The sequence below is a fragment of the Dromiciops gliroides genome, chromosome 4, assembly GCF_019393635.1.
Source record: "Dromiciops gliroides isolate mDroGli1 chromosome 4, mDroGli1.pri, whole genome shotgun sequence".
Classification (NCBI taxonomy): Eukaryota; Metazoa; Chordata; class Mammalia; order Microbiotheria; family Microbiotheriidae; genus Dromiciops; species Dromiciops gliroides.
Window position 1 is genome coordinate 447,870,350 of NC_057864.1, and position 11,084 is coordinate 447,881,433.

Consider the following 11,084-nt stretch of genomic DNA (forward strand, 5'->3'; position numbering starts at 1 on the left):
CAGTCTCTTGAGATGAGGGATTTTATCTTACTAATCATATTTCCTCACTTCCAAACACATGGTGGTGGTGGTTGGTCAGTTGTTTTTCAGTTGTGTCTGACTCTCTGTGGATCCCATTTGGGATTTTCTTGGGAAAGATACTGGAGTGGTTTGCCATTTCCTTCTCCAGCTCATTTTGCAAGTGAGGAAACTGAGGCAAACAGGGTTAAGTGACTTGCCCAGGTTCACACAGCTAGTGTCAGACTGGATTTGATCTCAGGTTTCCCTAATTCTAAACCCAGCACTGTGCCACCTAAGCTGCCCAACTAGGTAGGTGATTCACTAAATAGTCGTTCACTAAAGAGTTGATGGCTAAACAAGTTGTGGTATATGATTATGATAGAATACTACTATGCTATGAGAATTGATGAACTCAATGATTTTAGAAAAACATGGAAAGACTTGCACAAAATAATGAAGAGCAAAATGACCAGAACCAAGACAACATTGTATACAGTAACAGCAATATTGTTTTAAGAACAACTTTGAGCAAATAAGTTATTTTGACTATTATAAATACCCAAATGAACTATAAAGGACACATGAAGAAAGACACTATAGGCATCCAGAAAGAGAATTGATAAACAGAAATATGTATAGATAAATAGAAATATGTATAATTGAGTGAGTGTGTGTGTGTGTGTGTGTGTGTAAAAGCACCTATTTGTGTCTAATGGTATAAGGGGGAAGGAAGGGGGGAAAAGAAATTTGTGATAATTTTGTTGTATATTTGAAAGGAAAATCAAGTTGAACATAGTAAATTTACAGTTCCATATGCAATCATCTTTTTATTGTACTATGGAAATGCTTGCTTTATTTGATAAATTAAAAATAAAATTAATAAAAAAGGAATGTTGAAAAGGTGGAATGAACAATGCATGGTAATTGACTGAATGGAAGATGTAAGATAAAGTTCCAAGATAACCAACCCTAAGATTATGAACATGGGAAACAGGGCATCACAGACAAAAATAGAGAAATCAGAAGTGGGACTAGAATTGGGGGTGGGGAAAGGTAATAATAAACTTGGTTTTGTATACATTGAGGTACAAATGAGGTGCATGAAAGAAGAAAGATGAATGAATGAATGAAAAGGCATATTAATGAATGGATGAATGAATAATTGAATAAATGGATGGATAATCATTTATTTACTATGTGCAAAGCACTGTGCAAAGTGATGAGGATACAAATAGAAAAGTAAGAAAGCCCCTATTCTCAAGGAGTTCACATTCTAATAAACAAAGACAAAACATATAGGACGTTTCAATTGCAAATCATATAGAAAAGAAGTCCAGTGGTATTTAGGATACAGTGGGAAGATATGTAACAATGGCTCTCTATTTCATGAGAATTCCACTGACAAAACCATATCTTCATCTAATGTTGAACCACTGGGGGCAAGGACTTTTGCAATAACTTTCTTTTCTAGGTCTCTGATAGTAATGACTTCTAAGAAGAGGGGAATTATAGTGTCTCTAGAGACAGTTGAGAGGTCATATCTCCAAAAGGGTTGCTTCCCTAGAAATGTAGGGGCCAGGCTGGCAGCAGGCTTGTTGGTCTGGAGGGGAAGATACTGCTATTACTGGGAAACTTGGGCTTACCTGACCATTGTTTGCTGCTCTATGGTGGTGGTGATAGAGATTACAGATTCCTTTTCCATAAGGGTTATTCCCTTCAATGATGGTTGTAGGGGCCAGGCTGAAAGCAGAATGAATAAGTAGGGAGGGAGGGACTGCAATTCCCAAGGGTCTTGGGTTCTTTGTCCTGGGCTGTCTTCGCCAGAGTCTGAGGAGAGAAAGTAATCAAGACGGTTTGATACACCTGTAATATATTGCTTCCTGTTTCTCCCTCAAGTGCCTTTCTTGTTCTACTAATACTGATTGGCATTTGGTGGGAAACAGGGAATGGTGGGTCCTTTTCCCACAGGATTTAGTCCATATGTGATGGCTACAGGGGCCAGGCTGGAAGTAGGACTGGTGGCCTGAAGGGGGTATGGGGGTAATGGGGGGGGTGATTATTATGTTCCAAGCACTATGCTAGGCCTAGAGATAAAAAATAAAAAACCAGAAAGCCTTTACCCTCAAGAAGCTACATTCTCTTACTTGGCATTACTCATTCTTGTGACTTCAATCACTACTTCCATGCATGTGACTCTGAAATTTCTATCTTCAAGCCTGATATCTCCCCCGAATTTCAGATTTGTATCTCTAGTCACCTTAGCACATCTCTACTTGGCTATATTTCCCTTATCTCTGTCCACCTCCTCTATAGCCTTCTTTCCAACCGTCTCTCTGCCTAAATCAAAGACTATGACCTACACAAATTTTTGCCCTGGGGTTCCATGTTTTTCATTGGCGACTGTCTCTTCTAGAACACTATGCCTGTCTCACTCCACTCCCTCCTCTCTAGTCATGCCCCCCTCAGTAATCACCTCTCCTTCAAGCATATGCCCTTTCCCTTCCCCTTCCCTCCAGCTCTGGAACCATGAATTCCCAATCAAATCAACTGTCATTATTCCTAGATTATTCAATTCTGGCCCCTATGTCCCCCACCATCATTAACAATCATCATATCCACATCTTTCCAGATGGACTTGGATGAACAGCCAGGAAAGGAGACTAAGGGGTGTTGAGACAGATAGGAGGAGAACCAGGAAAGAAGAGTGTCAAAAAAAACCTAGATATAATAGAATATCACAGAGAGGACAGTGATTGGCAGTGTCAGAGACTTCAGAGAGGTTAAGAAGGTTGAATATTGATAAAAGGCTATTCGATTTGGCCAAAAGATCACTGGTAACTTTGGAGTGAGCAGTTGGAGTTGAATGATGAAGCCAGAAGCCAGACTGAAGAGAGTTAAGAAAAAAGTAGAAGAGAAAAAGTAGAACATCTATTATAGAAAGCCTTTTCAAGGACTTTAACCACTAAAGAAAGGATAGATAGAGGATGAGGGAGATATGAGCATGTTTGTAGGCAGAAGGGAAACAGTAGGGAAGGGAAATTAAAGATTAATGAGAGAGTGGGATGCTGAAGGGGGCAATTTACTGAAAAAGGTAGGATAGAATGAAATCACTTCAGCATATAGAGGGTTTAACCTTGATAGGAAAAACCACGTCTTCATGGGAGACAGGGGTGAAGAAGAAAATAGTGATGAAATGCATCTGAGTGATGTGAGATGAGGAGAGAATAAAAGGGAGATCTTGAGCTCTTACTATGTGCAAAGCACTGGGAATACAAATACAATCAAAAAGACAGTTCTTGCCCTCAAGGAGTTTACATTCAAGCAGGGAAAGACAACATACAAACTGGAACTGCAAAGCAGGAAGAAGAAGGGCAATGAGGAAGGTTTTCCTTTTTGAAGAAAGCCTGGTGGCTGGCACGGGTGCTTACCCAATTGAAATTCAGAGTAAAACTCACTCTTTGAGGGTTAGCTACATGGCTCAGTGGATAAAGCACTGGCCCTGGATTCAGGAGGACCGGAGTTCAAATCTGGCCTCAGACACGACACTTATTAGCTGTGGGACCCTGGGCAAGTCACTTAACCCTTATTGCCCCACCAAAAAAAAAAAAAACCCTCACTGTTTGGAAGAAAAAGCCATAAGGATGTCATGCTGTCAGTATGAGAAGAAGGCCACTGGGACAGGTGGTCTGGGAAGTCATTGGCTGGTCTAAATTTGAAAAGATATGCAATCCATGATGTTTTTTCCATGAACTTCTATTTGGAACATGTTTTAAAGGGGCTGATCCCTGCACTGGGAAGGAGGCTGTACTAAATGACCTCCTCTAAAGTGCTTTCCAATTCTATGTCCAATTCCAAAGTCACTGAATGATAACACTAGACTAACTTTCATCTAGTCTTTTGCCTAATTTCCACAATGTAAAAATTTTCCTTTTCAAACTAATCAAGTACATTTAGGGTACTCTGGCCACATCTGACATTTTTGTACTTATTAGGGAATCAAAAATATTCCATCTTGCAGGTTGTCAGATCCCTGAAAATTATTTTGATGGCATTAGCTCTTGTTTTCTTTTTAATGAAAGTGTTCTTAACAATGGCTATTGGCTCACCAGAGAGACACACAGAGACCCACAGAGAGAGAAAGTCAATTAGAACCACAGTACTTTTAATAATTTCTCTTGGCTAATGTTACTAGTCGAAGAGGAGATAAGCCATATGGGGGGGGGGATAATGAGGGTTAAGTGACTTGCCCAGGGTCACACAGCTAGTGTCAAGTGTCTGAGTCCGGATTTGAACTCAGGTCCCCCTGAATCCAGGGCTGGTGCTTTATCCACTGCACCACCTAGCTGCCCCCCTCCATATCTTTCTTAACTCTAGTCAATAAACAAAACAATAACAGTGTTTGCTGATTTCTAAGGTGTAAATACTCACACTGAAAATTTAACAATTGACTCTCCAGCACATCCCTGATCCAGTGGCTGCCTACTGAGGTGCACCACTGTGGTAGAAAAGTTCAGTGCTCACCCTTGGCAAAATTGGGAAGAAATGAAAGCTCCTTCACCTTCCATTCTCTGCCTTTCCTTTTACTTCCTTTGAGTACCCGGACTCTGTGATGAATACTATTCCTTAACAGGGAATACAAGGCATCTCCAGGTCAGCAGTTTAGCAACCTCTAAGCAAGTCTGCCTTGCTACTTACTTGTACTGGCACCTTGTGCTTTAGTTTCAGGAGATCCTGTCTTATATCAGAGTTCCATTAGCCATACCTAGTCTTGTCTCCATCCTGTTTCCATGCTCAATATCCCAGGTTCCCTGATTTTAGTGTCCTGCCTCCCAACACCTCCATTTCATCTTTATAGGGCTGAAAATTTCTTGGTGGCCTCATGGCAACTAGGTAGCATAATGAATGGCAAGCTGGCTGTGGAAGGAGGAAAATGTGAATTCAAATCCTACCTCAAACATGTATTATCAAGGGGACTCTGGAAAAGTGACTTAATGCCTTAAGCCCCATTTTTCTCATCTCTAAAATAAATATACTAATAGCACATACCTCAAAAATCTCTAAAGTGAGACATGTGAGAATCAAAATTAGATAATAATGAATAAGGTATTTTATAAAACATAAGTAGTTTTATAAATGTTTGCTAGTATTATTGTGTTGAATTAGGATCACAGAATAGCAGTGCTGCAAGGAACTTTAAGATCAATGAGTAAAACTTTCTCATTTTATAGATGATAAAACTAACGCTTGTGGTGATTATATTTACTTTTACTTCCCAAGGTCACATTGTTGTTGATGTTGTTCATCCTTCATTTTCAAAGAAGACTAATGACATCACAAGAGTGATGTCTTGATTTACACGTGAGTTGGATTTAGATGAGGCAGAGTTGTGTAAAGTTATCAGTCTCACCTTTTCTTCCAAAGTCATTGAAGTCTAGTGGCAAGGCAAAAGTCAAGAGGACTGGTGATGGCCTAGAATGTGGTGGATAACATTGGTATCTTTGATGTCTTATCAAGCTCTATGCACTCCACAGTGCTTGCTTCAGCTGCCTTAATGGTCATTGGAATGGATTGTTCTTGTCCACCCATTCCACAGGAGAAGTCTTTACGTGCTTGGGGCAGGTATCCCTTAGCTTACCAATGGTTTTGAAGTCCATTGATTACCTTCAAACTGTTCTAGCCCAACTGCTGAATTGGTTTACCAGGATATGGCTGCTGTTCATGCCACAGCTTCTTGGAGCCACAGGTGAGAGGGGGCTGACAGGTGGACATCAAAGGGGGGTGAACAGCCCTGAGAAGGACTCAGAAAGCCCTCATACCAGAAGTGCTAGTCCTCCCTGAATACTCCATACACCGCCCCCCAAAGTCACATAACTAACAAGTAGCAGAACCAGCTTTTGAAACCAGGACAATTGACTCCTACCATATATCTCAACCAAAATTAATTGACTCTGAACCTCAGTTCCTATACCGGGGACCTCACTATCTACTGCTGTATCTCCTTAAGGATGTCTGACCACCTTCCAGGATGTCATCTAATTGTCCATCTTGCCTCTTTGTATCAGTCTAACCTACAGTTCCAGACAAAAGACCCCTGGCTTCAAATTCAGAGGATTTCACTTCAAATCCTCTTCTGATAATTACTATTTTGGGGAGTGGCAATGACCATAGTCATGTGTAGTAATGACCAAGTAATGGCTTGGTCAAATCATTAACCTCCCTAGATGCCCAAGTGGTGCCATAGTGCAGAGTCCTGCGTCTGGAGTCAGGAAGACCAGAGTTCAATTTTAGCCTAAAACACTTTCTAGCTGTATGACCCTAAACAAGTCACTTAACCTCAGTCTTCCTCAGTGAGGATAATAATAATTTCAGGGTTGTTATGAATATCAAATGAGGTAATGTGTGCGCAGTGCTTTGCAAACCTTACAAACACAATATAGGTTCTAATGAGGAGAGTTGTGGGAAGGTGGTGGAGTAATAGTGCTGGCATAACATTGGAGGGCTGTGGGACCATATCTGTCCTGAATATTGAAGATGACAAAAGCAGCAAGGCCTGCATTTGAACCTGTAAGAGGTGGAAGAGAAGAAGTGGAAGGTGATTTGATTCAGCTTTCCAAGCAATATTCAAGCAGAGATCTACCTTCTCATACAAAGACTAAATACAGACAAATTACTCAGGATGCTCCTGAAGAGCACTGTGATTTCAGACAAGAACTAGGAGGGAGAGGGAGAAGGAGAGGGAGAGGGAGAGGGAGAAGGAGAGGGAGAGGGAGAGGGAGAGGGAGAGGGAGAGGGAGAGGGAGAGGGAGAGGGAGAGAGAGAGAGAGAGAGAGAGAGAGAGAGAGAGAGAGAGAGAGAGAGAGAGAGAGAGAGAGAGAGAGGCTGCAAGCGAAGAAAACAGAGATTATCCAACTAGAGAGCAAACAACTTCATATTTTGTATCTAAGAAACCTTGGTTAGATCAGATTCCTGTAGCCAACCTTGATGCAGATGATCACCTAACAGATGAAGATGAGGATTTTGAGGAAGAAAGTAATGAAGATGACATTGCAGCTCTACTAGCAGAACTAGAAAAAAATTAAAAAAAAAAAAGAAAGCTGAAGAACAAGCCAGGAAAGAACAAGAACAAAAGGCTGAAGAAAAGAATTCAGATGGAAAATATCCTCAAAGGAAACCCTCTCATTAAGCTCACTGGTCCCTCTCAGCCTCAGGCCAACTTCAAAGTAAAGAGAAGGTGGGATGGTGATGTTGTCTTTAAGAAGTGCACCAAAGGGGGTAGCTAGGTGGTGCAGTGGATAAAGCACTGGCCCTGGATTCAGGAGTACCTGAGTTCAAATCCAGCCTCAGACACTTGACACTTACTAGCTGTGTGACCCTGGGCAAGTCACTTAACTCTCATTGCCCTGCCAAAAATTTTTTTTAAAAATTAAAAAAAAAAAAAAGAACTGCACCAAAGGAGTAGATGAGCTGAAAAGGGACAAAAGATTTGTAAATGATATCCTTCAATCAGAATTTCACAAAGTTCATGGAGAAGTATATCAAGTAGTAGAGTTTTATGTGCTTAATTATTAAAAGGGGGCTCATTCAAACTTTTAGGGTCATTCTAGCTTTAGTTTGGTCAGGATTTTCTTCCCATCCTTATATGGCTTATAGATTTCCCACATTTAAAATTCTAAAGTACCCTTTTTTTGGACAATAATACTTTATTTGATAATGGCATCCTAGATCTAGGAATTGATTTAACCCCTATTCCTACATTGTTGATTTATCATTTAATAAACCAGTTGGTGTTCTGTGACAAATAAAAAATAAAGGTTGCAGAATACTCCACTTACATAAAGTGGGGAATATGTGCCTTCACACAAGAGTATATACAAGAGTACAATGGTGTGATAGAAGAATTTCTGGCAATGGGAGAGAAACTTTTTGGACCTTATGTTTGGGGAAGATATGACTTTCTTTTAATGCCACCATCTTTTCTCTTTGGGAGCATAGAGAACCTCTGCCTAACTTTTGTGGTTCCCTGTCCGTTGGTGGGGACCATTCCTTGGCAGATGTTTATCATCCATAAAATCTCTCACAATTGGTTTGGAAATCTGGTCACCAATACCAACTGTGGTGAGTTCTGGCTGAATGTATGCCCAAAGAAGACTCTCTGATCTTCTTTGGTGCTGCTTATACCTGCCTAGAAGTTGCCACGGGGAGGGCACTCCTTTGTCAGCCCATGGACATTACTGGAAAGGACCACCCACTGAACAAACTCTGAGTGAATATTGAGCCAGGTCTTGATCCTGATGGTACCTATAATGAAACCCCATATGAGAAAGGGTTCTGCTTTGTCTCTTACCTGGTCCACCTGGTAGGAGACTGGGAAAAGTCTGACAACTTCCTCAAGACCCATGTCAATGAATTTAAATTCCAAAGCATATTAGCTGATGATTTTCTGGAATTTACTTAGAATATTTTCTTTAACTGAAGAAGAGAGTAGATTCTGTACCAGCCTTTGAATTTGATAGATGGCTGAACACACCAGGATGACTCCCTTGCCTACCTGACCATACCCCTGGTGACTCACTTATGAAGCCTGATGAGGAGCTGGCCCGGCTTTGGGCTGCTGAGAAGCTAGACGTAAGAGCTACTGCTGCTGTGGATATCTCTACCTGGAAGACCTACCAGCTGGTCTACTTCCTGGATGAGGTCTTACAGAAATTCCCTCTACCTCCTGGGAGTGTGAAAGAAATGAAAGAGATACCCCAAGATCTCAAATGCCAAAAACGCAGAGCTGTACTTGTGCTGAAGCCAAATAGTCATAAAAAATTACCACCATGCAGATTTCAAGAAAGTTCTTGCAGAGTTAGGGAAAACAGAAGTATACCCTTAGTCAATCATTGTGGAAGGTGTAAAGTCAAGTCACTTTTTAAAATCCCCTTCAGTTCATTAGGAAGAAGAAAAGGATCTTTGGGTAAGAGTTTCTTTTGGGGGCTCTTTCTTCCAACAAGGCCTGAGCACCCCTGGGAGAGTCAGAGTCAGTCATGTTGGCTGTCATCATCACTTGGTCGGCTTCCTATGCCTCAGGCTCAGGTTCCAACTCTGACTCTGACAACGAGAGTAGCCACTGCTCCCTGCCTGCCACCAACTCCCTTATCCACCTGACAAAGGCACCTTCTTCCAAGCCCTCTCTGGTGGGGACCTTGGATGTGGTGCCAGAGGTAGCAGTTAAGGAAGATGTGGAGACTGGAGTGCACCTTGATCCTGCCATTAAGGAAGTCCAGTACAATCCTTCCTATGACACCATATTTACTCTTGAGTTTGGACCAGAAAATCCCTTTAGGACTCAATAGATGGCTGCCCCTAAGAATATGCTTTCTGGATATGCTGAACTAACTCATATCAATGATTTCATGTTTAAACAGCAGAAGCAAACTTTTGCAACCTATGGCTATGCATTGGACCCCTCATTTTATAATCATCAAGTTTCTACTAAGTATATTGGGTCTCTAGAAGAAGCTGAGAAAAATCAAGGTTTAACTGTGTGTGAAACTGGACAGGAAAAAAAACAGAAAAGAGAAAAAAAGTTCAAAGAAAATAATGCATCAAATATTGATGATTTCGTAAGACCTTGGGCCAAATATGTAGATGAAAAAGAAGTGACTAAACCTTCAGAAGAAGAACAGAAATAATTAAATGAAATAACAGCCAAGAGGCAAAAGAAAGGCAAACATGAGGCTGACAAACCTGGGGAAGAAAAGACTGTTTTACATGTAAAAAAAGTATGACTATCAAGACGGGTCTTATCTTCATGTTCCTCAAGGTGTAGGTGTTAATCTCTGTTCTACAGTACCACCTAATAAATGCTATCTTCCCAAGAAAACAGATTCATGTTTGGTCTGGACATACAAAGGATATCAGTGCCATCAGGCTATTTCCTCTTTCTGGTCATTTGTTGCTGTTTTGTTCCATAGACTGCAAAATTAAGATATGGGAAGTTTATGGAGATCAGTGCTATTTGAGATCATTTGTTGGTCACAGTAAAGCTGTAAGAGATTCTGCTTTAATGGTATAGGAACTCAGTTTCTCAGTGCAGCATATGACAGATATCTTAAGCTCTGGAACACTGAGACTGGTCAAGTGTATACCAAGATTTACAGGGGCAGCTAGGTGCACAGTGGAGAAAGCACTGTCCTTGGATTCAGGAGGACCTGAGTTCAAATCCAGCCTCAGACATTTGACACTTATTAGCTGTGTGACCCTGGGCAAGTCATTTAACCCTCATTGCCCTGCAAAAAAATAAATGTAATTTAATTTAATTTAAAAAAAAAGATTTACAAACCAGAAAGTTCCTTATTGTGTCAAGTTCAATCCTGATGAAGATAAACAGAATCTTTTGGGGGCTCATATGTCAGATAAGAAGGTTGTACAATGGGACATCAGAAGTGGAGAGATCATACAAGAATACGACATGAATCTGGGAGCTGTCAACACCATTGTATTTCTGGATGAGAATAGGCGGTTTGTGAGCACTTCTGATGACAAGAGCCTTTGAGTTTGGGATGATATTCCTGTAGATTTCAAATATATAGCAGAACCCAGTGTGCATTCAATGCCTGCAGTGACTTTTTCTCCACATGGGAAGTGGCTGGCATGTCAATCCATGAACAAATTTTAATTTTTGGAGCACAGAACCAATTCAGATTGAATGAGAAAAAAAATATTTAAAGGGAACAAGAGGGAGGAGCCAAGATTGTGGAGAAAAGGCAGTAAACACTCAGACTTCCTGACACAACTACTCAAAAAAACCCTCCAAATGCAGCCAGAAAACAACTGCTGAAGTAGCAGAACCCACAAAAAGATGGCTGAGATTATTTTCCAGCCAAAGACACCTTGGCAGAAGGGGAAGCTGGCCTGGGAGTAGAGTTCAGCCCCACAATCACACCAACACAGATACAGCCCCAGGCAGGCTGTGCTAAAGAAACTTACCCCCAGCATCTGAATCAGCTTCAATGCCATCATCTTCTGGAACTAAGCTCACAGTCTGGTGAGAGGGTTGAACAGCTGGCCAGAGGGAGGGGTAGTCTATGGGGGTATAT

At 41.1% G+C, this 11,084-nt stretch overlaps 3 pseudogenes; all 3 read left to right on the plus strand.

Annotated features, from left to right (window-relative positions):
• The first annotated feature begins 6,531 nt into the window (after positions 1–6,531).
• LOC122752686 lies at positions 6,532–7,543 on the plus strand (annotated as a pseudogene).
• Positions 7,544–7,552: 9 nt separating this feature from the next.
• LOC122755226 lies at positions 7,553–8,900 on the plus strand (annotated as a pseudogene).
• Positions 8,901–9,029: 129 nt separating this feature from the next.
• Positions 9,030–10,713, plus strand: LOC122755227 (annotated as a pseudogene).
• The last annotated feature ends 371 nt before the right edge of the window (positions 10,714–11,084 follow it).